Source organism: Sapajus apella, unplaced genomic scaffold (genome assembly GCF_009761245.1).
Source record: "Sapajus apella isolate SASKATOON/1434 unplaced genomic scaffold, GSC_monkey_1.0 scaffold107, whole genome shotgun sequence".
Lineage (NCBI taxonomy): Eukaryota > Metazoa > Chordata > Mammalia > Primates > Cebidae > Sapajus > Sapajus apella.
Window position 1 is genome coordinate 5005160 of NW_022437047.1, and position 27079 is coordinate 5032238.

Consider the following 27079-nt stretch of genomic DNA (forward strand, 5'->3'; position numbering starts at 1 on the left):
GGAGGTCAGGTACCATACTGTGAACTTCCTATCCTAGGGCCTAGCACATGGCCTAATAGAAGTCCTCAATATGTATTTCAGTTGAATTGAATTGGATTGAATTGAATGAAGTGGAATTCATACTCAAAACTTATATAGTTATAGGAATAAGAACAAATTTTACAAAAATCATTGTACGCCACAAGTTAATCTAAAGTTACACAGTCAAACATATCTAGCAGGAGAATTTAGACAAATTCTATACAATTAACAGTAAAGTTGAATGTATCCTTGATCTTTAGATATTACTTTTCTGAGAAGAGAAGGTTGATCATATCAGAAGGGTCACTATATTTAAGAGAAAATAATCCCATTGATTTCTTATAATAGCTTAAAAAAATATTTCCATGACCTTGAACTCAGTAAACACTGAAAAATAGAAAGTGTTTCTTCTCAAAGGCCTCTTTTATGGATGTTTTATTAATTTTAGGGATGTCGCTGTTCATCTATTTTAATGGATTAGAAGGACCATTGTTCTGAACACTGAAAGATAAATATACAAGGCCTCATAACATTAGTTTTGACCTAAACTTTTGTCATATGTATAGGTTTTTTCCCCTCAAAAATGTATTTTCTCTCATTATTTTGTTAAATTAGGTAGTTTTATTACAAAGTTTCTTTGCAAGCTTTTAAAAAGGTTCCAGGAAATTGATCATGACAAACTCTAGTGAAAGTCTTTATTTCCATGGTAACCATCATATACTCTATGTATCTTCTCATAAAGAGGTAGAACCAATGTTACCAGCAAAACACAAAGGCCAGTAAGGAAGGAACAAACAAACACATGTTCATTATAGCAAAGGTGATCAGGGCTGCATTAAATATTTACTTCATTAACACAAGCAAAGTTTTTTAACACTCAGTATAAAAACAAATGAAAAGAAGTACAAAGTGTACAATGACAGTTTTTTATTTAGAATAAAAAAATGTTTATAGTGCTGCAATGAACATTCGTGTGCACGTGTCCTTACAGTAGAACAATTTATAATCCTTTGGATATATACCCAGTAATGGGATTGCTGGGTCAAATGGAATTTCTATTTCTAGGTCCTTGAGGAATCGCCACACTGTCTTCCACAATTGTTGAACTAATTTACACTCCCAGTACTATTTACAATAGCAAAGACCTGGAACCAACTCAAATGCCCATTGACGATAGACTGGATAGGTTAAATGTGGCACATATACACCATGGAATATTATGCAGCCATCAAAAACGATGAGTTTGTTTCCTTTGTAGGAACATGGATGAACCTGGAAACCATCATTCTCAGCAAACTGACAGAAGAGCAGAAGATCAAACACCGCATGTTCTCACTCATAGGCGGGTGTTGAACAATGAGAACCCATGGACACAGGGAGGGGAGCACTACACACTGGGGTCAGTTGAGGGAAAATAGGGGAGGGAGGGTGGGGGGTGGGGAGCTGGGGAGAGATAGCAAGGGGAGAGATGCCAGATGTAGGTGATGGCGAGGAAGGCAGCAAATCACACTGCCACGTGTGTACTTATACAATAATTTTGCATGTTCTTCACATGTACCCCAAAACCTAAAATGCAATAAAATAAATAAATGGGAAAAAATGTTAAACGCCATATAGTGTAAATTCTTATAAGAATTTTGTAAGAAAATATTTTATGACATCTAGACTAAAAAGCAATAAAACTCAAGTTTGTCTGATCACTGCTATTTTAGCTTAGATGTCAGAAAATATTTTCTGTTAAAATCCTGATAGTAAATAGGTAAGGATCTGAAAGCCATATGGTCTCCATGGTGACTACTTGACAATAAGTAAACAAATAGATGTTGGCGTATTACAATAAAACTTTATTTATAAAAAAGAAACAGGCAATGAGCCAGAATTGCCCCTTGATCTAGACTTTGCCAATCCTCTTTATTATAAGGTAACGGTAATATCATTCATATTCTACAGATGAGCAAATGAAGGTCCTGAAGATGTAAACAGCTCAAGGTCAGGCAGAATCAGAACACAAACCAAGTCTATTTCATTTTAAACGCTGGCCCCTAAATAGCTGCACTTATTTAATAACAGTAGCTGGCATACACTAGTGCCTAATGAGACAACAGTGTGTTAAACTGTTTATGTCCATTACTTTCTTTAACTTAGAAAATCCCTGTGAGATAGGTATGATTAGCATTCTGTTTTTCTGAAGGAAGAACAGAGACTTGGAAATCTAAGAAGATTTTCCAAGGTCAATTAAAAAGGGACTCTATCTTTGTTCAAATTAACTTATTCTACTTAATTCACTGACTGAAATAATGAAATCATTTTTTAAATGTGACCTCTATGATCTCAAGAATATATAAAGGGCCATGCACATTTAAAGAGTGCCTGAATTCTGGTGGATGCTCTGAGATTTGCAATGCTTATTTCTTAATCTGCAGCTTTACTTTGATTGTAACTCGGTTTCCATTCACTCTACTTTATGAGCTGTAATTTCACGAAGAGGCAAAAAGGGTAATTGTGGTGTGCAGTTAATTAGAATTTCTAATTAAAATCATCCTTAAAAAGAAGAAAACAGCCAATGCCGATGGAAGAATGATTACTAATCTGTAAATTAAGGAAACTGTATACTGCAAGATTTTTTTTTCCTACTGGATTGTAAAACACCCAGTTTAAGTTAACATATCATAAATAAAGGTAATCACCTTGAATAAAGGTAACATGCATAGGGCAATCAGTTGAATTTAATTTGGCCAAATGCAATTCAGTTAAATACTGGGGATTCTGTAACTGACAGCTAATCTTGCTACACTTACCCTCCACCCCCTTTAATTCCTTCTTTCTAATGTTTGGGCACAAATTTGATTTTCTCAAATAAGGGCTCAGTAAACCTGTCAGGCTTTCACAATTCCATTCATATGTCTATAGGAAAGCACACATGTGTGCTTGCATGTGGCTGGCAAGAACACATGTATATATTAATGCATGCCTGTGAGTGTGTGTGTCTGTGTACCCTGTGATGTATGGGTAAATTTTGTAGCATCTTCCTTGGTACTCATAAGGTAACTTCTTTCTTCAACTCCATATTATAGGAACAACCATTTCCCCATAATCTCCTTTCACCAGTCTATCTTCAACTCCATGTTATAGGAACAACCATTTCCCCATAATCTCCTTTCACCAGTCTAGGAAAGACTTGGGAATTTACCTCATTTTTTATTTGCATTATTTTCTAAAATTTTCCATGTGTGGTTGTTTGAATCCACTTACATGAAATCTGCAGGTATGAAAGGCTAGCTGCATCGTGTTTACTTTTTAGCATGCTAAATATGTAAATAGATCTTTTCAAAAATTTATAGACTTTATATTTTTGAGCAGTTTTAGGTTTACAGAATAATTGAGTCCAAGTACAGAGTTCCTATATAATCCCTCCTCCCCACAGTTTCCACCATTATTAACACTTGTTACAATTAATGAATGAATATTGAAATATTATTATTCACTAAAGTCCATAGTGCCATTAGTGCCCACTCTTTTGTGTTGTATAATTCTATGGGTTTTGACACACACATGATGCCATGTATCCACCATTAGAGTGGATTGGAATATACAGAATACTCACACTTCCTTAAAAATCTCCTATCTTTCATCTATTCATCCCTCCATCCTCCCATAGTTGCTGGCAACTACTGATATTTTTTACTGTCTCCATAGTTTTGCCCTTTCTAAAATGTCATATGGTTGGGATCAAACAATAGTTTTTTCAAGCTTACTTTTATTACTTAATGATATGCATTTAGGATTCTCTGCCTTTTTTCATGGCTTCACAGGTTCTTTCTTTTTAGCTCTGAACATTATCCAATTGTATGGATGCACCACAGCCTGTTTATTCTTGTTTATTTATTATTTACAATTCTTCTAATGAAGAATATCTTGGTTACTTCCAAGTGTTGACAGTTTTGAACAAAGCTATTAAAAACATTTGTATGTAAGGTTTTTTTTGGTGGAAATAACTATTCAACTCATTTAAGTCAGTACCTAGGAGCATGATTGCTGGATGATACAGTAAGAGTATGTTCACTTTTGTAAGAAACTCCCAAACTGTCTCTCAAAGTGGTTGTACTGTTTACATTCTCACCAGCAATGAATGAGTGTTTCTGTTGCACCGTATTCTTGCTAGCATTTGGTGTTGTCTGTGTTTTGGACTTTGACCATCTAATAAGTATATAGTGGTATCTCGTTTTAATTTGTGATTTCCTAATGACATGTGATATTGGGTATATTTTCATATGCTTATTTGCCATCTGTATATCCTCTTTGGAGAGGTATTTGTTTAGATTGTTTTCCCACTTTTTTAATTAGGTTGTTTCTTTTCTTATTGTTCAGTTTTAAAAATTCCTTGTATATTTTTCATACAAGTTCTTTCTCAGGTAGATACGTGTTTTGCAAATATGTTTTTTTACCAGTGTGTAGTTTGTGTTTTAGTTTTCTTAATGGAGTCTTTCACAGAGTAGAAGGTTTAAATTTTAATTGATTGAAACTGAATTGATAAGACCCACACCAATTTTTTTTCTTTCATAGATGGTACATTATATAAAATTAATTGCCCAAAATTATAGAGATAGAAAGTAGAATGATTACTATAATATGTAGGGGGAAGAGGAGAATGGGAAATTATTATTTTACGTGTATAGAGTTTCAGTATTATAAGTTGAAAAGAATTATGGACATAAATGTTGGTGATCGTTGCCCAATCTTATGACTGTATTTAATACAATAATATAACATTTTTAAGTACACACTTAAAAATGTTTAAGCTGGCAAATTTTATGTTATGTGTATTTTACCACCAAAACGAAAATTAGAAAACACTTCTTAAACCCAAGGTAACCTAGATTTTCTTCTTTGTTATCTTATAGGTGTTTTATACAGTTTCATATTTTACACTTATATCTATGATCCTTTTTGACCCAATTTTCATGAACAGTGTAAGGTCCTGTGTCTAGATTCACTTTTTTTTTCTTGGAGATGTTCAGTTGTTCAGACACATAAATTAACTTTTTGCTTGCTTCTTTACTGATATTAATAGTATCAAATCAATATTTCCAAAATAAGAAGCCCGTCAAATGCCTGTGTTTTAGGGTTCTTCTTTGTCATTTCCTTAGTGCTAGGAATTCAGTATCTAGGCATTTATTAAATTGATTTGTTTGAGTATTTATACTTGTTGGCAAAATATTTCCTTTTCGGTCTTGGTTGCTTTGGCTGCCATGAACCGGGTGGGTTCTTTTGAGTCTATGAAAGTATTCGAGGTCATGGATAGAAGAGCGTAATTATTTAAGTTCCATATCATCAGAAAAATGGGGAAATCAAATGAGAGGTAAGGATATATATCTCTTATTAAGCAGCTTTGGGAGATGACAGAATATACACCACATGTAAACTTCTGTTTTCACAAACGGCTGGGGGATGAGTGAGCACAGGGACCTGGCCACAGTCTCTCCTGCATAGCTACTGATCATTTCTGTTAAATGGTATGGCTCCCTTCTTGCACTATTCTTTAAGTCTTCCCAGTTAGATCATTCTTGGACATCTGTTCAGCTTTAAAATCAGATGTTCCGGGGGAATACTTGGCCAGGTTTGTAACAATTTCATCAGAGATAGTGCTGTTTTTAAAGGTAATTACAATATATATCTGCATTGGAACAAGGACCAAAAAGGAATGCAGAAGAGGGAAAAAATATCTGTGTGTGTGTGTGTGTGTGTGTGTGTGTGTGTGGTTTATACACATACACACATGAACACGCAAAAATGTTTAGTTTCCTTTTCTTTCCTAACTTTAAAATATTTATGACAAAATAGTTTACATTTATATAGCCTTATGCTCAATGTGCTTTTACATTTAATAATTTATTTAATCCAAAATGGAAAGAAGCTCCCTCTTTTAAATTAACATCAAAGCAGTTTATTTTCAGGGTGGAAGTTCAAACATTTGAGCATATTTTTTACTTGGCAAGTCATTTTCTCCCTTGGGACAGATAAGAGGCTATTAAATCTAGCACAGCAGACTGAGAATTCAGCAAATCAAATGACAGATAAGGAATTGAAATATGAGCTGTATATCAGATTCTGAATTTAGGCAGTTTGGAGAAAGAAATGTTTCAATGGGTTTAACGGGAATTTGTGTTTTAAAAGTGTGTGTTCAAGAAATACTGGGAAGATGACTAAAAAATAGTGACAAAAATAGGTTGAGGAAAAAAAGCACATGATTGATCATTAGAAGTAAGTGCCTAAAATACCTGTACTTTTCAGATTTACAAAACAATCAATAGTAAGGTGATATGAGAACATTCTCCTTTAGCTCTTGCTCTATTAAGAAAAAATAATACTGATTGAGTAACAGTCTAAATCCCAAGAGCATTTTCTCTGCTAGTGCCGTAAATAACTCACTTCCTGTGAGCACAGCATTTTTCACCGTTGAAAATTAAAAGTGGTGAGTAGGGTATTGGCAAGAGAGAAAATAAGTCAAGCTTTCATACCTTGTTCTTATTGCTTCTATGTTTATGTGTGACTGAATTTTCTTGGATCTTAAGTATTTGGTATGTATTTTGTCATAACTGCTTGTAAGCCTATGTCTTCCAGTTTAGTTTTCAACATTATGCTTGTGATTTCTAGAAAAACCTTCATGTTTTACAAGAAATGAAACATGTTATTTTATATTATTTTTTCTGTGACATGCAACTCCCAAGTATGATTGTTTTTGGTACGTGAGCATACTACTTGTACAGTTCCATAGGACCCCATGCTCAAAACGGCCTTATACTTGGTTGAATGCTCTGCCATTGCTGTTAATTTTTGAACAAGGATTTCTACATTTTCCTGTTGTACTGAGCCTTTCAAATTGCATAGCTGCTCTGGTAAATTGGAATAAGAAGTTCAGTAACAAATAGACCAAAGCCTCAATCTCACCCCTGGGCCTTACAGCCAAGTGAACATGGAAAAGGTAATTGGTGGTAGTGAGCCTATTCTACACCTATTTATAAACTTTATTTATAAATAGGGATCAAAGCTGTCTATCTCAAAACACTATACTTGGAATTGAAAAAAAACAGAACATTTAAAGAGCCTCACACAAATAGGGCAAATACAGTTTTTGTTTTGTTTTAATTAATTTACTTTTTGAGATGGAGTCTTGCTCTGTTGCCCAAGCTGGAGTGCAGGGGTGCAATCTCAGCCCACTGCAACCTCCGCCTCCCGGGTTCAAGCGATTCTCCCGCCTCAGCCTCTGGAGTAGCTGGGATTACAGGTGCACACCACCACGTCCCACTGATTTTGTATTTTTAGTAGAGACGGGGTTTCATTTTATTGGCCGGGCTAGTCTTGAACTCCTGACCTCAAGTAATCCACCTGCCTCAGTCTCCCAAAGTGCTGGGATTACAGGCCTGAGCCACCGTGCCCCGCCTGTTTTGTTTTGTTTTGTATTTAATCTCAAGAGCCAACTCCATTAAATCGGGGTAGCTTTAGCCAGGAAAACTAACACTAAATTCTTCTCTAGGCAATAGATATATTACTGTGTATAAATTAAGCCACAAATTATTGGGTTGGTTATAAAAACCTTACTTTGAAAAACTCAAGCTAACACTTTGCAATTCCTACTTTTCGTTGGGAATGAGTATTTTTATTTTCTCAAATTCTCTCCTGTTATCATTTGGGCATTGATATTAGTTCGAAATTGGGGCCATTTTTTCCTCTGCTTAAGTGGTCTCCTATCCTAATAATCAAAACATAACTTGTTATTTTGGAGAAAGGCACTCAGATAGAGAATGAGAACACACATATAAGCATCCTGCTCTGATAGAATGCCAGCCATTCATTGTCTTTCAGCGTTGGTTTCTTATGAACCATATTTACGTGCTATGACTGGCCTCATTTGAAGGTATCTTCTGTACGGGAGGAGAAGACACAGTGCTTCTGGCTGCAGAAATCTGGAGAGTTGGCACAGGGTTTTAAATGAAGCATCAAGATTTACTAGAGGATCTCTTCCTGAAGCAATTGTTGTTGCTGTTGTTGTTTGTCATTGTCTTTGCTTAGGGTGGGGGAGGCAAATTTTGGCTGTATATGTGAGTATAATTAATAAAAATGCATCAAAGACTGCAAATAAATGAGTTTATGAAAGGGAAGAATGTGCAGGGTAATTATGTAGACTAGCCCAAAGATATACCGAGTTCTACTCTCAACTCATAAATTTTTTTTTAAATCTTAATTTCTTTTCCAAATAGGCTTTTCTAATTGAAAAAGTATTCTTCAACAAGAGTAATTAAAACTATGGAACATGGAAGATGGGTAATTAGTTTGCTCATGAATTGACAGATGAATAAACTGAGGTCATACAATATTTAGTGGACAAATGAAGATAAATAGAAAGTATAATCTGTCTGAACTCTACTTTAAAACTAGTCTGTGTGAGTTTAGGTTCATGAACCAGTTTTCCCAGATCTCAATCAACTGTGAACTAAATAACATCAACTTCTAGTTCTGAAAGGCAGAACCAACCTCAAGAGTTTTGTTAACTATAGATTTTTACTGTTCACTGTCCTAGTCAGAGACCCCCCCCCACCCCACTCCACTCTGTCTACACAGTAGTTACCCTCTCCTCATGTGGGCCTGCCAGATCCACAGCAAATTCTTAAATACCCATTGCTGTACCAAAGGAAATCCAACCTGAGCACCTGTTTGAGGGCATAGTTCTTCTCTACAACCTTGTGGCCATCTCACCTACACTCTCTAAGCCTCTATTTATTCATCTGTAAATTTAGCATAATGATAGTAATCTCTGCCAGCCTCCTTCAAAGCACTGCATTAATGGAAAGCTTAGAAAAGATACACTGAGGAACTTTTTAATGTGTTTCATCAGTTGAATATAATAGTGTTCATATTGGCATATTATAATAGGTATACTACTATTATTGATATTAACACAATATTGTGTTCAAATGATTGAAATAGAATTATTTAAATACTGTGCTTTAAATATTCAATAGCTTAAATCAGAATTATAATTACTTCTTGAACTTAATACACTAGTTAAATGGATATCTAAAGTGACTGAAATAGGGAAGAATATTTCTTGTTTTTAAAGAACATAATGATTTGCAAATCATAGATGATAAGTAAAAGGAAAAATAATTGGTTGAAAAACTAACAGTTGGGTACCATGCTCACTCTCTGAATGACAGGATCATTCACACCCCAAACTTCAGCATCATGCAATATGCCCATGTAACAAATTTGAACTTGTACCTCAGAATCTAAAATAAAAGTTGAAATTATAAAAAACAAGAAAACAAAACAAAGCTAAACTGAGAAATACTTAGGAATATGTGTATTATCCTCGGGAGAAGATAGGGAGAAGCTGTTGGCCATTTGATGTTCTAACAAAATTTTTTCAAAACCATAATCCCAAAAATGGCCTTGGAAAGCAACCACATTGAATGTCAATGATAACCACAGGGTTGGGCAGCATGGTTGTTGGTTACAGAGAGTCTGGAGCCAGAATGCCTGAGTTTAATTGCTAGTTATGTCACTTATCATGAAACATTAGACGATATATTTGGCATCTCTGTGGTTTAATTTGATCGGTTATAAAATGAGGGTAATCTAATTGGGTCCTTATAGTGAGTAAATGTGAAAGTATTGCTTAGAACAGTGCTTGGTGTTTTAAGTATTTATTAAATATATTTCTTAGAATGTTGATCATTAGTTAAGTTTTATTCATTATGTTTATCTCATGTTTAGTTGCTTTTGAAATTAGAAAAATAAATCAAGTAGCATGTCATCATATCTATACAATACATATTTCTTTTAAATGTTGATATCATTCAAATGTTCTGGCTTGTAGAATTTATGTATATTGTTAAAAATTGTTAATGATTTTGAATGTAATCAAAAAGATATTTTGAAGAGGAAATAGATTGGATAATTGTGATCTGTATGTTGATTTTTTTTCAAGTTAGTTTCTTTAAATGATACTGAAATCTATGCATTAGGTCAATGATTCTCAAAATGTGACCCAGGAACCCCGCAGGTGTCCATGTCTATTTCAGAGGGTTCACAAGATCAAAACTATTAATGTAACAATACTAAGATGCTATTTCCCTTCTTCATGCCCATTGTCTCACAAGTATACCATGTTATTTTTCAGAGATTACATCACCTATAGTATTACAAAAGCTGAATGCAGACATGGTTCTGGGAACTCAATTGTCTTCTATTAAAAGAGACATTAAGTACATTCACTAAATTGTGAAACAGTGCTACTCTTCTTGCTAATTTTCTTTTGTTTTTGAAAAATGTTATAATAGTATATGCCATTCATATAAACATGAATTGTTAATACCATACATTTTATTGAAGTAATACATAAATATTTTTAATTTTTAAGATTTTAATTCTTTAGATTATTACTAATAGATATGACTGGCTTAAACAAAAGCTCCCTGGCATCCTTAATAAGTTTTAAAAATGTAAAGGGGTCCTGGAACCAAAAAAAAAAAAAAAATTAAAATTTCTGCATTGGACTATCTGTAGTCTCTTAGAAATTCATCTTAAGCAAGGGGTATAATGGAGTTGTGCAAGTCTGTGGAGCAGCCAAGAGGAAGGCTCAGAATCTTCCAGGCCCTCCAGCACAACCTTCTCTGGGTGAAGGGAGCAACTAGCTTCTGTGTGTTGTTTCTTCCAGTTCCAGAGCCACTGATAGAACACATGGACAGGCCATGAATCAGAGACCATTGCGGTTCTCTGTCTAGAGTCAGTGAAAACATGGATTTAAGTGACATTTTTCAACCAGAGCTTCTGATATTTGGAAGCTGGCAGCAATACATATTAAAAACAGTAAGTAGGCACAGAGAGAAAAGTGATATGAAAGTGTAAATATTTGATGTGATGATACTCAGAGATTTAAAAATTATATTTCCATTTTGAAGAAAGTAGTTTTTAGCATTGGTTTACAAGGTTGAATTACTATATATTTTCTTACAAGTCATATACATGTGTTTATATATATTTGATAGCTCAATATAATTGCAAAAGTTAAATTGCTTTCTTTTGAATTGAGAGGCTGCTGGGTTCAAATTTTGGGAGACAGGTACAAGTGAGCACAGGCCTACCCAGGACCTTCCGGTTCTACAGTAAGACTTTTAATATGGTTAGAATATTTGTCCACTCTAAGTCTCATGTTGAAAGATAATTCCCAATGTTGGAGGTAGGGCCTCATTGGAGGTGGTGTTTGGATCATGGAGAGCACCATCTGCTTGGTGATGAGTGAGTTTTTACTCTAGTAGTTCATGTGAAATCTTGTTGTTTAAAAGAGGGCGGCACCTTACCCTTCTTTCTCTTGCTCCTGCTCTTCCCATGTGACATGTTTGTTCCCCCTTTGCCTTCCTTCATGATTAGAAGCTTCCTCGGGCTCTCACCAGAAGTAGATGCTGGAGCCATAGTTGTACAGCCTGCAGACCTGTGAGCCAATTAAACTTCTTTTATTTATAAATTACCCATCCTCAGATATTTCTTTATAGCAACACAAAAATGGCCTAATATACCAAATTTCTAGCATTAGCAAGGATCCATTCCCACAGAGTTGGCCCAGTTTCCCAAAGACATTTCTTCATTCAGGCTCTCTCATATTTGGTTATATTATTCTCTGATGTGGACCAGTAATTAGGCTCATGTTTGGTTCCACTCTGCAACACAGGGATTGCTGGCCTATGCATTGTAAGGGAGACCCATCTCCTCTATGCCTTACCCCAGTGCTTTCTTAGCACTGAGACTGTCAATCTGCCTTACCTCTGGCCTCTCCCAGATCCTGCTTGGAAAATTGCACCTATTCATATGAATTATTTTTCAGAAACCATATATACATTACCAAAATTTAGATGAGAAATGATAATGAAAGCATGACCCAAGGCATTCATTCATCATGAGGCTAGACCCTCTTTCTTTGGATGCTAAAGCAGGCACCTGGGAAAAACAAAATGCCAACCCAAACCCTGAAGAAATGTCACTAATTAATTGAAGGTGTATCACTCAATTCAGAATTGAGACATCTCCAGCTGCATTTTCAACCAGATGCTCTTTCAGGCACATAGTGTTACTACTAGGGAGAAACTCTACAGCCCTGATTCTCAGAATAAGTCTATTGAAATATCAGGTGGGAAGCCTTCCAGGTGTGAGATCATATTGCTAAAGAACTGGAAATGAGGGGCAATTCTACTTGATTTAGATATTTATATAGCTTGTTAAGAGAACCTTCTGCCAAAGACACCCCCTCAGAGTCTAAAATATATATATATATATATATATATATATATATATATATATATATGTTGAGTAGGTGGACAGAGGCTTGATTTTTCTTTCCCTTTGAGGGAAGGCATATGCATAGCTCCATAAGCCTGGAATACAGTGAGTCAGGTAACTGAGATAACATTATATTCAGCACTCTCACACTACCACAGGAGTCACTTTTTTATGTGTTATACATTTGCCGTTTCCCATTGACTAGAGCAATTGGCAATTCCTATGAACTAACTTAAAAATCTGATTTTCTCTTTAACTAAAACATAGTATAAAATCAAGATCAAATATCTGTTCTGCAACTGTGGAAATGGCTTATTTCCATAAATGTCTAGGGAGTATAATAGTTTGTACCCAGGTGTAGTTATAGAACAGTCGCTGAAAAATGGTAGTTTTATTGCCTAATATATCAACCTTCCACCCATGTTAATTGCCAGTGACATTTTGGGTTGTTTTTCAACACTTTAATGAGAATTACAGCTTCTTAAGGAGTCTTGCTGTATCTACTATCCAATTGAATTTGATGTCTCAATTATTGATGTCTTGGCCAGTCGGTGAAGGAAGCCCAACCTCCAGTGGGTGAAATAGCAGCTAGGTTAGGCAGGTATTTTGTTTAATTTTTAGCTATAGCAAAACTTAAGAGTAATTATCAAGAATCTTGTAAAATGAAGTATTAACCTTGGATAGGCATGTGTGTACAGATTTCATGTCTCTATACCTGAGGACATTAACTCCTAGGGTAATTTATTATAAGACACACTGAAATTTAAGTTGTATAAAAACAAGTTATCAGAGGAAGCTAAGAGGACCCCCAGGTTGAGGAAATGCACTAAACCTTGGCTTGATATATACTGAGGAGGGAAGGTCATTGCAAAAAATATTCCCTGCTCAAAATGTGACCCGTGGACCTGTAGGATGCTGTAGCATTGGCTTCTACCAATAGCTTGTCAGAACTGAATCTCAGTCCCCATCACCCCCCGCAGACCTACTGAACCAGTTTAACAAATTTCCTGTATGATTTATATAGACATCGCAAAACTCTGTAAACAGGGGTTGGTGGTGCACCTGTGCTCAACTTGGGCTGTAGAACACCAGCTGACATGATAAGTCAGGCAGCTGGGATTCTGACACTGTCAATCCTCAACATCAGGTAGGGACCAGGTTGGTGTCCCACCTAGATCTTGCAGTTTGGAACCAAAGATCTCGATTAATTATCAAGGTTTTGAAGGCAAAGGAAGTCAATATCAAAGAAAGAGAGGATCCATGCATAGGGGATGCACTATGGCCAAGAACCCTGTCAGGCTTTAGTTCATTAAATTCAGGACTACAGACCAAGATGAGTGAGTCATTGCCCATTTTAAGACATCAAGATAAAATGGCCACAAGACCACAGCCATACAACTCTTAAGCAAGAGTCCTGGGATTACCCTAAGGCACATCAGCTGTCAGTCTTGGGGACCGCATTTCAGATTCCCTTCACTAGTGGAAAACGGCTTCTCAGGTGCTTCTGAGCTCGTGGCCTGGGTGATGGGCTTCCACTGAGTCCTTAAAGCCTAACTGACAAGGATTAATGTCCCAACATATTCACTTTAAAGTGGAGGAGTGCAGCAAACTCAACCTAATAAATAACATCCCTAAGAAACCCTAAGAAATTTTTGAAAAATAAGCATCCCAAATTGCTATTTTCATGAATGAAATGGGGGAAAATGATGCAAAATACTAGTGGTTTAAGTGTGGTCAAACTTGGCATGATCCCATGATAAACATTTATAATTTTAATGACATCTAAACTGTAGTAACAACCAATGAATTAGTAAAGCTTGAAATTATATAAACTCAATTTGATTCAGAGTTTGTCATGAGCAATTCTAATACTTGTGTATTCTTAAGGAATTACCTTTCAATTTTTTTCTTTTAAATATGTCAAGCTCTTAATAATATTGACTTTCTTTGACTGTATCATCTCTTTAAACCCTTGCATCAACACTGTGAAGTAAATATTTTTAGCCTCATGATTAAAGTTAGGCTTAGAGAGGTTAAGTAACTTTCCCAGGGCCATTCAGTAAAGCACAACTCTTTCAGAAAACTTCTGGAAATTTTCCAGTTGACTATATCTGTTTCCCAGGGATTTTGAATCTCATTATGTAGGCCTTTTATGAAGTATCAAATCTTTTAAACAAAAAGGTTTTCTTTCTTCAGTTACTTATTTATTCAATTACTTCTATCTTATAGGTCCTGGGGACCTATAGGTGAAAAACTGTCACAAAACAATGTTTCTTTAGCTTTGATCCCATTCTGCAGAGAACTCTGGTTTTCCTCTAGTGTCAGCAAAACATTTCTGGGAAACACCAGAGGTTTTATCCTTTGCACTCTGAATAAATCCCATTTGCTACCATGGATTGTGTGACATTTCCTTCCTTTTAAGCTTGGGTTTTCTGCAGTCACTGTGGATTAGTAAGGATAAACAAAACTTCCAGAGTAAATACAACCAAACTTATAATGGCTCAGTGAAACATAAGATTATTCATTTCACCATAATATAGTTCAGAGTGCTTCCAGGTAAAGCAGGCGGCAGGAAGATAGGGGTTTTCTCCACAAAGTTATTAAGGGATTCTAAATAACATCAGCTTTGCTATCTTTAACATGTGATTTTTAAGGTCTTCCTGAGGGTCACCTGTCCGATCGCCTAAAAGAAGAGCATATGACTTGAGTACATGTGAGAAGTGTTCTGGGGTCAGGCCTGGAAATGGTAGGATAATATCCTCTACATTTCATTGGCTAGATCTCAGTCACATGACAAACAATTTCTAGGCCGCCAAAGAAATATGATTTGTCTTGTGCGTCGTAGAAGAGAAGGAAATGCATTTTTGGTGGACAGCTAGTACTCTCAGTGAAACTACTCATGCCCCAAATTGAAGCCATGGTACCAGCATGTAGCAGAGGCAGTCACTGCTACTGCTCATGTTTATTTATAAGACCAATTCCCCTGCTGACCATCATCAGCCAAGACTAGGATGCCCATTTCCAATGAAAATGTGACATTCATGCATCTATGTATGCTGTTGACTTCATGCCTCTACCATGTTCGGGTAAGCTTTTGGAGACTGGATGAAAAAAGATGATTAAATTTCCACTGCGGCTTTACTAAAGACCCCTTGCCTGGACATATATTTAAATGCGAATATGTTGAAGGAGTGTCAGCTGGGACAGGGGTTTAAACTAATAGAAGTTCTACTCTGTATTGCCCTCCAAATCATGCTTCCTTTCTGATGCTTGGGTGAAGCAGCTTTTGGCTCAGACTTACACACTTGCTTAATATCTTCTAGGCATTTGAAGAGCTTATGGCCTGATGCATATACAAAAAAATCGCCCAATCAAATCTCAATTTTCTACTGTTTATTCTTCTTTGTTACTTTCTCACTCTCTGTTTGTTTGAATTCTACTACCAAATTGTTTGTCCCTTCCCTTTGATTCTGTTACTTGTACTGCCTATGTAGTCAAGATTTCAGTGTTATGATGAAGGCCCAGCTGATCACTTAGCATGAGTAGTCCAAGAAGAATATAAGGAAAGTTCTCTACTGAAGGGCCTGTGAAAGCTTGTTGCCCCATGGGGCTGGACCGAAGCCTTATTATTGATCTTATTGAACGGGTCACTGTTGGTTAGGAATGTGCTAAAAAGGCTGGAGTTAATTCCAACAAACAAATACTGTTTATAACATGGGCTCATGAGATTATGGTGGAAATGTCACGCTCTGTATTTGCATTTGATTATAGGAGCTACCTTTATTTATAAAGAAGCATGCTGTAGTAAGAATTCTTCGCTAGACATTAGAATTGCATTCAAGTTTCTGTTGATCCTACTTCCTGTATGACCTCGAAGCCATTAATTAACATTGCTTGGCTTTTTTTTTTTTTTTCTGTTAAGATGTTGAAATAATACCTACTTCACAGGCTTAATTTCAGAATGAAATGTGATAATATATACGAAGCACTTAGCACGGTGATCCCTTATGATCTCTGTTACTACTATCAATAATTGGGAAAAATGAGACATAAGAAATACCTTCATTTTTGCTTTTTATATTAGCCATGTAAATAAGACTATCAAGTATTAAATATTACATACTGACATATATTGAATATATATGTCTGTTTTAATACATAGGAATATATAGTTCTTTAAGTTTATTTTTAATACTGACAATTCTACTATGAAAGTTATAAACCTTTCATTTACAAGTCATTTTAGATCTTTAAAAGAATAATTTTTGATAATTTGTAAAACCTAGACTTTCTTTCAGTAGATGATTTTTATTCCAGAACTGGTTTTTGTTTTATGTCAGACTCAGGACACATTTGATTTATCCTTAGGTTGTTTTCCGAGGCTTTAAAGAATCAGAGCTGAGTGGAAAAATACTTTTTGGAAAACTGATTTTCCAACTAAGAAACCCAAAGTGATGGATTGCTAGAATAATGGCTGTAATATATACTGAGAATACAAAGGAGAAACATAGGTTTTTCAAGATGAATTTGGGTTCTTAAGAAGTGAGTCTGTGTTTTATTATTTTTCTGCATATAAGAAAATTTAGACTGTATTGTTTCTGCACGAATTCATAGTAGCCCCTGTCTAACCTATCCAATTTTAATATGAAACCATAAACAATATAAACAATATCATGGTAATAAGTTTTTTGTGTTCTCCAGTCCAGAAAGTCTTTGTTGCCATAACAAGTTTGATAATTATTGAAGCAAAAGTACAAAAGTTTCTCAAAAATCATTTAAATGGTAACATTTAAATATTAAGCACTAGTAAGAAGAAACTAAAACAAATATTTAAATATCTCCATTGTTAATGGTTATTTTAAAAAAATTCTTATCCTCACAACTGGTTGCTTATTGATGCCAGTAGCCACAAAATAGGTAACACTACTATTATGCTAATCTCTTTGAATACATTAGTTTATTTAATATTTTTTATCTTTTACAATTATTTCCTACATCTAGCAAGATGTCGAGATTCTAGCTGTAGACTCTTGCCTCTTTCTCCATTCCTGAGTCTTAATTCATATACAATTTCTCTCCCTATGGCCCTCAGAAATTTTGTTTAGACCCCCATGTGTTCTTACTCCCCGGCTCCATCTGCTTTTACACATTTTTTAAAATAAGGTGCCTTTGGGCCCTACCATGGTATCATGGTCATTGCCCCTCAAAAAAAAAAAAAAAAAAATCTACATTTGATGTCTTTGACAATAGACAAATGATTGTATGAAATGGATATCCAATTTATTTTTCTTTTTTTCTGTTTTCCTTTTAATTTATTTATTTATGTTTATTTTTTAGAGATGGGTTCTTGCTATGTTGACAAGGCTGGTCTCAAACTCCTGGCATTAAGTGATCTTCCCATTTCAGCCTTTCAAAGTGCTGTGATTACAGATTTGAGCCACCATGCTCAGTCCAATTTATTTTTCACGATTCCAAAGTTTATGCATAGATGCTCTAGCTAAACAATAATTTCTTCTCATTGAAAAGAAAGCCTCTAACTCACCTGATATGGAACAGTCTCCTGTGTGTAGTGAACTTACTCACTATGGAGGGATTGATGCTTTCAGAGGATCACTTAAACTATGAGATGCTATGATGAGTATATCCTTGCACTACTAAAACATGCATATTACCTCTCTTACCCCATTAGGTGCAACATTGGTCAAAACCTGACTTGCAATAGCTTTGGTACTTAGTCTTTTAGCTCTGTCTGACTGCTCTAGAGTATAAGGTCCTTGAAGATAGGATTGCCACCTTATAAAACAGAGTTCCACAACATAGTATGTTAGAAATAGGTTGGAACTTTTAGTCATATTAGTTCTGTTTGAATTCTAGTCCACTAGTTGTTTGCCTTTGTGCAATTCATTTAACTTTTATTAGACTCACTTGCCCATTAGGTACAGTTTTTGTTTCTTAACTTTCCAAATTGTTGAGAGGCTCAAATGAGAAAATAGTGCCAATACGGTTGATTAATTTTATGATGATTATTAGTATTGTTACTATTCCTGGCATAGAATAACATGAAATATTTAATAAATAATAAATAAACATATGAGTGAATTGATTAATTAATGAGTGGTATTCAAATTACACTTTTAAATGTATGTTTAAATACATGTGCTATCCCATTTTCTAGGCCTAAATATAATGAACATGCTTGCTTGCAAAATGAGCCTTCTCCTGCCTTCCCAGAGAGTCTCAGACAAATCAGTAAGAGACAAAGACCCAGAAGCTGCCTCAGGAGCCTCCCATAGCAAGTGACTGCTGTTGTTCCATTTTGGGCTTGAATCATGAGAAGCTGGACCAGAGTAGAATTGGAAATGGAGGACCAGTAGGCCAGGATTTTCTTTTAGGGGGACTTGTGATTGGCAGTTCATTGCAGATAATAATGAGAAGGGAGAAGATTTTGATAAGGCACACATGTGAGAAACTGAGAGACTTTGGGTAACTTTAGTGTCTACAAAGTGGCCACTCCCTGTTTCTCAAGATAAGAGGGGAAGGTTTTGCCATTTCAGGCTGGCTGGGCTCATTTTGTTCAGAAAGAGTCTTAGATGGAGAAAAAATTCCAGCCCTGAGGAAAATGCATTCAGCAGTCCCTGGCAGGAGGGTACGGGTTGGTAGCTTAATCAACTATAGGCCACACAGAACAACAACAATAAATGGATTTTAGGGGTTTGTTTTTACCTACTAAAAGAAATTTACTCCGCTTCTCCTCCTCTCTACCTCTCTCTGTAAAAACTCATCCTCACAGTGGGTGTAAGAGAATCTGAGAATGAAGACCAGTGTTTCGCAGTGCAAATCCGACAGTACGGCTTGCTTTGATAAGTCAGTGGCAATGCTCCAAGGGAAAAGACTGCAGAAGTCAAAATATAAATATATTTAGTGACTTCAAACCCCATTGTTTCCAGGTCCCTTTTGCTTTTTTCCAATTACCTGTCTCTCATTTTTGAGGAAACTTTGCAATGCTTTGACTTTTATTGTCATTCTTCCCCCATCCTGTGGCTTTTCTAACACCTGCACTGCATCGTCTTTCAACGCTTTTGGTTTTGTTTCTTTGCATGATCATCCCCCCTTCTCCCTCCTTAACATATGGATTTTAACAAAACCAATTTTCAATATCGAGTTTAAAAATCTGAATTTAAAGAAGTAAAAGAGATCTTCCCAAATTTTAAGCAATGATAAAGAAACAGCTGGAAATGTATACAGAGTGTGTATTTTTGTGTGTGGGGGAGGGGTGAGGATGATCCAGAGACAGGTTAGATCTAGGAAGGATTTGTCAATATACATGAGGTTAGCATAAAAGGAATATTAGCTTAAATTTCTGTAGATAGCCATTTTCAAGGATGTGTTAGAACAAATGCAGAATTTCAGAGGAAATAACAGATAATTCTTTCATGGCCTTTGAAACTCCTTGCACATTTCTAGCTTGTAAAGAGAATGAGATTAGCTTTTTATCCATACAGTATCTGCATCTATCAAATATTTCTATATTTATAAACCTACAAATTTACAGGTCTGAGCTTCTGTGTGAATTAGAAGCAGAGGCAAGTTTCTTCTATAAACATACAGGTCTGGGCTTCTGGGTGAATTAGAAGCAGGAGCAAGTTTCTTCTTAAAACCGAACTTTTGTCACCAATTTGATGTAATTTGCTACTAAACTGTGCGTCTTTTGCTTTTTATCTCTCTTCTCATGTGCTCTTAAAAGCTACTTGTGTGGTGGCTCACGTGTAATCCCAACACTTTGGGCGAGTGAGATGGTGGATCACAAGGTCAGGAGATCGAGACCATCCTGGCCAACATAGTGAAACCCATCTCTACTAAAAATACAAAAATTAGCCATGCCTGGTGGTGCTTGCCTGTAACCTCACCTACTCAAGGGGCTGAGGCAGGAGAATTGCTTGAACCAGGGAGTCGGAGGTTGCAGTGAGCCAAGATCAAGCCACTGCAATCCAGCCTGGCTCAGTGAGCTGAGATCACACCACTGCATTCCAGCATGGCAACAGAGTGAGACTCTGTCTCAAAAAAAAAAAAAGAAAAAGAAAATCTACTTGGCTACTTGCTTTAATCTATGACAGCGACCTTACAATGTACTTTATAATGCATGTGCCTTGATGATAAGATGTGATTTGTGATCTTTCTAGGCTGACAAATGAATCTCCTAGAGCTCTACCGTATTACTACAGTGGTCTGAGTCATGGTGATTGGAATTTTTTAAATTCATCATTTTTATAGACAGGCCTGAACAACCTAGCATGTGTATTTTTAAAAATTTTACTCAAAATTAAAGATCTTATTTTGAAAACTGTCCTTGTACTATAATAGCTAGCAGACACTTCAAATATTTCTCTTTCATGTAGACAAATCTATACGTTTCTCCTCAGAAAATATAGATGTCAATGCCTGCAGATAAGCAATCCAAATAAGTTTAATGGAAGACAGTTTTGTGTAATTAAGTCATGACTCTTTTCCGCCTGGAGGAGGGCTCAAAAGGAAGGAAAACAAATAAGCCACAAATGGGAGAAGGGCACTATGCATGCCAAGGATGTGCCTGCAGAATTCAACATTCCTTCTGTAGCCTTTGATTATTCAACTAGTTCATATCTTTTGGACACATGACATTGAGAAGTCTGATTAAAAAAAGAAAAAGATAAAGCCCACCATAGAATAGCAAGAGAACCAGGCAAATGTAATGTGACCAAAGCCAAGCGGAGACAGTTTCACCATGGAGGAATGGAAGGATGAAGTGATTGTCTATATCAAATTATGTTTAGAAAAAAGACAGGAACATATAGGTGACCATTTGCTTTGCAAAATACTGTATCTGGTGACTTTGATAAGATCCACTATATTGGAGTGCTGAGTATGAAAGTCCAGTTGAAAATGATGAGAAGAGGCCAGGCACAGTGCCTCACGTCTGTAATCCCAGCACTTTAGGAGTCTGAGGTGGGCGGATCACCTTAGGTCAGGAGTTCAAGACCAGCCTGGCCAACGTGGTGAAAATGGTGGTGCACACCTGTAAGCTACTTGGGAGGCTGAGGAGGCAGAACTGCTTAAACCCAGGAGGTGGAGGTTGCAGTGAGCCGAGATTGTGCCACTGCACACCAGCCTGTGCAACAAAGAGAGACTCTGTCTCAAAAAAAAAAAAAAAAGAAAAAAAGAAAAAGAAAAAAAAGAAAATGAGGAGAAGAAGAAAACTGAAGGTCGGTAGGTATAGCAGTGAGTATATTCTAATTAGTCAGGGATATTTTTCTGAGAATAATTGAGAACTCGAATAGTGGCTACAGAAGGAAACAGGGCCAATTATACATACATATGTACGTAGGGGAGGACAAAAGTGAATGTGTGAACTTCAAAAGGAATACGCTTTTTCATTTTAATATGAGGAAAAGCAAAGTTAGTAGGTAGAGATGCTTGCAGGTTGATGGAACTGGTGGTGGAAAGGTGAAGCTCTTTGCTTAGTAATGGATGCAGCTAGGTCATTAGCAGAGAGGAGACCGAGTAGCAGCTGGAGATTTTAAGAGAGGGGATGAGCAATGGAATTGTCATCTCAGAGAGTTTTAATGTTCAAACCAAGTCTAAAGTACATTGAGTACAAAGGCAATAGGTATATATTTATAAATAAGAATAGTTGGAGGTTATAAAGAACTAATCAGGTCAAGCGCAGTGGCTCACACCTGTGATCTCAACACTTTGCACAGTCGAGGCGAGTGGACCACTTGAGGTCAGGAGTTCAAACCAGCCTGGCCAACGTGGTGAGACCCTGTCTCTACTAAAAATGAAAAAATTAGCCAAGCATGGTGGTGGCACACACCTGTAATGCCACCTACTCAGGAGGCTGAGGCATGAGAATCACTTGAAACCAGGAGGCGGAGGTTGCAGTGAGCTGAGATTGTGCCACTGCAATCCAGCCTCGGCTTCAGAGAGAGATGGTCCTGAAACCAAAGAACAAATCAATCCAAACACGAAATGAAAGGGAAAGTAGTGGTATAAAGAATGATATTAAGCATCTTAATTCGTGCCTTTAAAATGTATAACTAAAATATCTCAGTGCTGTCCAATGTAATACGAAAATACTCTCTATATTCTCTACTTACAATATATATATATTTTTAAAGTGATGTTCAGGTGTCCTCTGATGACCACCGTATTTCTGTTTACATGATTGAATTCATTGTCAAGCATCTAGTATGAATTTGGTGAAATTTTTGACTTGTAGTTGAGATGCTTCCCTTATTGCCAGCACCGATAGAGGGTTTGTCCTATTGTTAAGTGCCTTTGCCTATTTCAGTACCTGCAATTATCAGGGAGAAATGAACAGAGCTAGAAATCTGCACTCAAGTGTTTATCCTGTCTGGCAGTGGTCATTTAAATCAGTGATTTGATTTTATCTTATTGAAGACATATATTAACATCTATAAATTCTGGGAAAAAATCTATTAATTATAATTTCCTTGGCCTATTTCAAACAGCTGAATTGTTTTAATGTACTCTTGTAATCCTCTTTTTGGAATATGTTGTATTGTATAGTTACACAAATTTGAATTTATAAATAAACCAGTGTCTTGTTTATTCATTTATTATTTTTTGAGACACAGTCTTGCTGTATTGCCCAGGCTGGGGTGCAATGGTGTGATCTCCGCTCACTGAAACCTTTGCCTTCCAGGTTCAAGCAATTCTCCTGCCTCAGCCTCCTGAGTAGCTGGGATTTTAGGCATACAGCACCACCCCTGGCTAATTTTTGTATTTTTAGTAGAGACGGGGGTTTTACCATGTTGGCCAGACTGGTCTTGAACTCCTGACCTCCTGATCCTCCCACCTTGGCCTCTCAAAGTGCTGGGATTACAGGCATGAGCCACCGTATCTGGCCGTATCTCACTTATTTGTTAATAATTTCCTAATTTTTATTTTAGATTTAGGGGGTACATGTGCTGGTTTATTATAAGAGCGTGATACTGAGGTCTGAGCTTCTATTGATCCCATCACCAATATAATGAACATAAAAACTTGTGTCTAAAAAATGAATAAATAATAAAAGGTAAAGTGGTATTCGATCTTAGTGTATGCAGTTCTTTTTAGGCATTTTGTTATTAACCAAGTTTTAAATGTCTAGTCCACAGTGTGCTATCTGTTTTTGGAAATTTGCCTGTCACTGTGCTTCTTCTCTGGTCTGCTGGGTTTCCAAAGAGATCTGTGGTAATAATTCTTTTAAAAAAAATTTATTTTTATTTCCATAGTTTTTGGGGAGAACAGGTGGTATATAGTTATATGAGTAAGATCTTTAGTGGTGATTTAATGCACACATCACTCTAGCAATGTACACTGAACCCAATTTGTAGTCTTTTATCCCTCACCCCTTTCCCATCCTTTTCCCTGAGTCCTCAAAGTCCATAGTATCATCCTTAGGCCTTTGCATCCTCATAGCTTATCTCCCAGTTAATGAGTGAGAACATAGGATGTTTGATTTTCCATTCCTGAGTTACTTCACTTAGAATAATAGTCTCCAATCCCATCCAGGTTGCTGCAAATGCCATTAATTCATTCCTTTTTATAGCTGAGTAGTATCCCATCATAGCTGAATAGGAACAGCTCCGGAGCGCAGTAGGCGAGTGATCTCCCCATTTCCAACTGAGGTACCAGGTTCATCTCAATGGGACTGTTTAGACAGTGGGTGTAGCCCAAGAAGGGTAAACCAAAGCTGGGCAGGGCATTGCCTCACCCAGGAAGTGTGAGGGGCTAGAGAACTCCCCCTCCTAGCCAAGGGAAGCCATGAGGGACTTTTCCAGGCACTCCAGCTCAGATACTGTGCGTTTCCTACGGTCTTCACAACCGGCAGACCAGGAGATTCTCGATGGTGCCTACAAACACAGCTCCCCTGGTTTTCAGCACAAAACTGGGCAGCCATTTTAGCCCACACCTGGAACGCCAGGGAGACAGAACCACTCATTCCACTGAAAAAATGGGGGCTGAAAGCCAGGAATGAAGTGATCTGGCTCGGCGAGTCCCACCCCCACAAAGACTAGCAAGCTGAGACCCATTGGCTTGAGATTTGTGGTAATGATTCTATGCTTGCATTCTTGTTACCATGTTCTGTATCCATGGCTTGCTTAAGATTCTTACTGGAGGTTAAGGAATAGCATAAATTTCATGTCACAGTATAATGCTGTTAATTTTAGGGAAGATGTAACATACTGTTAAAGAATGATTCTCTACTTACAGTATGAGTGGAAAGTCTTATATATCTTATATTTATTTATTTATTTATTTATTTTTGAGACTGAGTCTTACTCTGTGGCCCAGGCTGTAGTGCAGTAGCACGATCTTGGCTCACTGCAACCTCCACCTCCCAGGTTCAAGCGATTCTCCTGCCTCAGGGTCCTGAGTAGCTGAGATTACAGGTGTGTGCCACCACACCTGGCTAAATTTTTTGGTATTTTTAGTAGAGACGGGGTTTCACCATGTTGGTCAGACTGGTCTCAAACTCCTGGCCTCATGATCCACCCGCCTTGGCCTCCCAAACTTCTGGGATTACAGGTGTAAGCCACTGTGCCCAGCTGTATTTATTGAATTATTATTATTTTCAGTCTTGGAGTTGAAGATAAGTAAAACTCAGTTAAGACCCAGATGCTACCACTTCCTAACTTAAATAGATATTTGTAAAATTATCCAAGCCTTTAAATAGAAAATGAAAATAAGAATAATTATGAAATATAAAATCTATGTTCACCTAATATGATTTTTTTGAGAATTGAATGAGAGCATATATGAAGACCCAAATGCAGTTCCTGGACACAATAAGTGTTCAATAACTATTAGATATCTGGGTTTCCATCCTCTTGATAAGAAATGGACAAGGCCATTCTCATATCCCAATTCTGTGATACACCTGGGCGAAATTCTGCATCTTGTCAGCCAACATACCTTAGCCATTTATTCCTGAAGGAGACCTTTGGAATGACAGGAGGGCACATGAGTTTGACCATGGTTCTGTAGTGCTTGCCTAAGGAGACGATGAGACACAATCAATTCCAGTTTGCCTGTGGCAAAATAAGTTAAAAAGTTGAAAATTGGCCGGGCGCGGTGGCTCAAACCTGTAATCCCAGCACTTTGGGAGGCCAAGGCGGGTGGATCAGGAGGTCAAGAGATCGAGATCATCCTGGTCAACATGGTGAAACCCCATCTCTACTAAAAATACAAAAAATTAGCTGGGCATGGTGGTGCATGCCTGTAATCCCAGCTACTCAGGAGGCTGAGGCAGGAGAATTGCCTGAACCCAGGAGGCGGAGGTTGCGGTGAGCCAAGATTGCGCCATTGCACTCCAGCCTGGGTAACATGAGTGAAACTCTGTCTCAAAAAAAAAAAAAAAAAAAAAAAAAAAAGTTGAAAATTTGAGTTGATGAATAGGAAGTAGGAGGGCAGTCAGTCTAACAAATTGGTAAATGTAACTAGCCCTTTGGGTCTAATATTGGAATCTGGTACTTGGAAGATGTATTGTTTTGATTTTTGTATGTACATTGTTGTTCTTTTCTGATTCAGTAAATTCTGTGTTAGCTATGGTAAGTGAAACAAAAGGAAAGCATTGGTGCAATTTTGCCCTCATGGGAATTGGTCTACTTTGTTGAAGCTAGCTTGAGGTGTCATTGGGAATGTGGATGCTAGAGCCCCACTCTCGGTCAGTACCATTTATGTAACTGACCCCAAATTAAAAATAGTTACTCCCTCTTTTTTATTCAAACCATTTTGTATCCTGAGTAAGGTGGCTTCTGTACGTGCCCTAGAAAGATTTTCCTCATTTGTATAGTCACAAAGGCAAGCGTCTCAAAACTGGGCATCTTTCAATACCACTTAAGCCTTCCTTTACGGTGTAGCAAACAGCTGAGAGGAAACATGTGGTCAACTCTTAACTGTAGTGCCGTCAGAAATCCCGGTCTCCATATTTCCTGCGGTGTCTGCCCTAGTACTTGCCTTTTAATTATGGCCACCCGCAGTTTTACCTTTGAAAGCCAATGTTTGATGTGCAAGACTAAGCTTAAGAGAAAGCAAAAGTTGATGCTATAATAAATTTGTTTCTGGAAAAAAAAAAAAAGAGTCTCCAGCAAAGTTATTTTTAGATAATGTGTTTACTGGTTATTCATGTGAACTGTGTCAAAAAAAGTTACCTTTATATAGGATTAATTTAAATAGAATATTTGGATAAAATAGACACCACATAAAGGCAGAAGAGTTGCTGTTTCTCTATACACATGGCATTGGATTTCATGCAAATGGTATATTTGAAAGGAAAGAATATAATCATTTAAACAAAATAGCCTTTTTAAAGCAATTTTAGATTTATGGAAAAACCGAATGGAAAACACAGAGTTCTCATATGACACTTAACTGCCTACCAGTTTTCCCTGACATTAATGATGTGCATTAGTGTGTGGTACATTTATTATAATTGATAGGCCAATATCAAAACACTATTATTACCTCAAGGCCATAGTTTATGTCAAAGTTAATTGTTTGTGGTATGCATTCTATGAGTTCTGACAAATGCATAATGACATGTGTCCAATCATACAGACTAGTTTTACTGTCACCAAAATCCCTTTTGTTCCCACCTGTTCATCCCTCTTTCCTTCCCCTGAACCCTTGGCAAACTGATATTTTTAATATCTGTGTAATTGTTATTTTTTTTCCAGAATAT

At 36.7% G+C, this 27079-nt stretch overlaps 1 protein-coding gene and 2 long non-coding RNA genes across 9 annotated transcripts in view; all 3 read left to right on the plus strand.

The window, feature by feature from the left end:
* The window catches only part of NRG3 (neuregulin 3), a 1107214-nt gene that overhangs the window by 696002 nt on the left and 384133 nt on the right, over positions 1 to 27079 (plus strand). The gene's annotated exons all lie outside the window — the stretch shown is intronic.
* On the plus strand, positions 13714 to 17578 carry LOC116537151. The gene is made up of 2 exons (XR_004262986.1): positions 13714 to 15440; positions 16723 to 17578. It is a non-coding gene; the product is annotated as an uncharacterized LOC116537151 (long non-coding RNA).
* LOC116537147 lies at positions 24911 to 26691 on the plus strand. The gene is made up of 2 exons (XR_004262982.1): positions 24911 to 25449; positions 25771 to 26691. It is a non-coding gene; the product is annotated as an uncharacterized LOC116537147 (long non-coding RNA).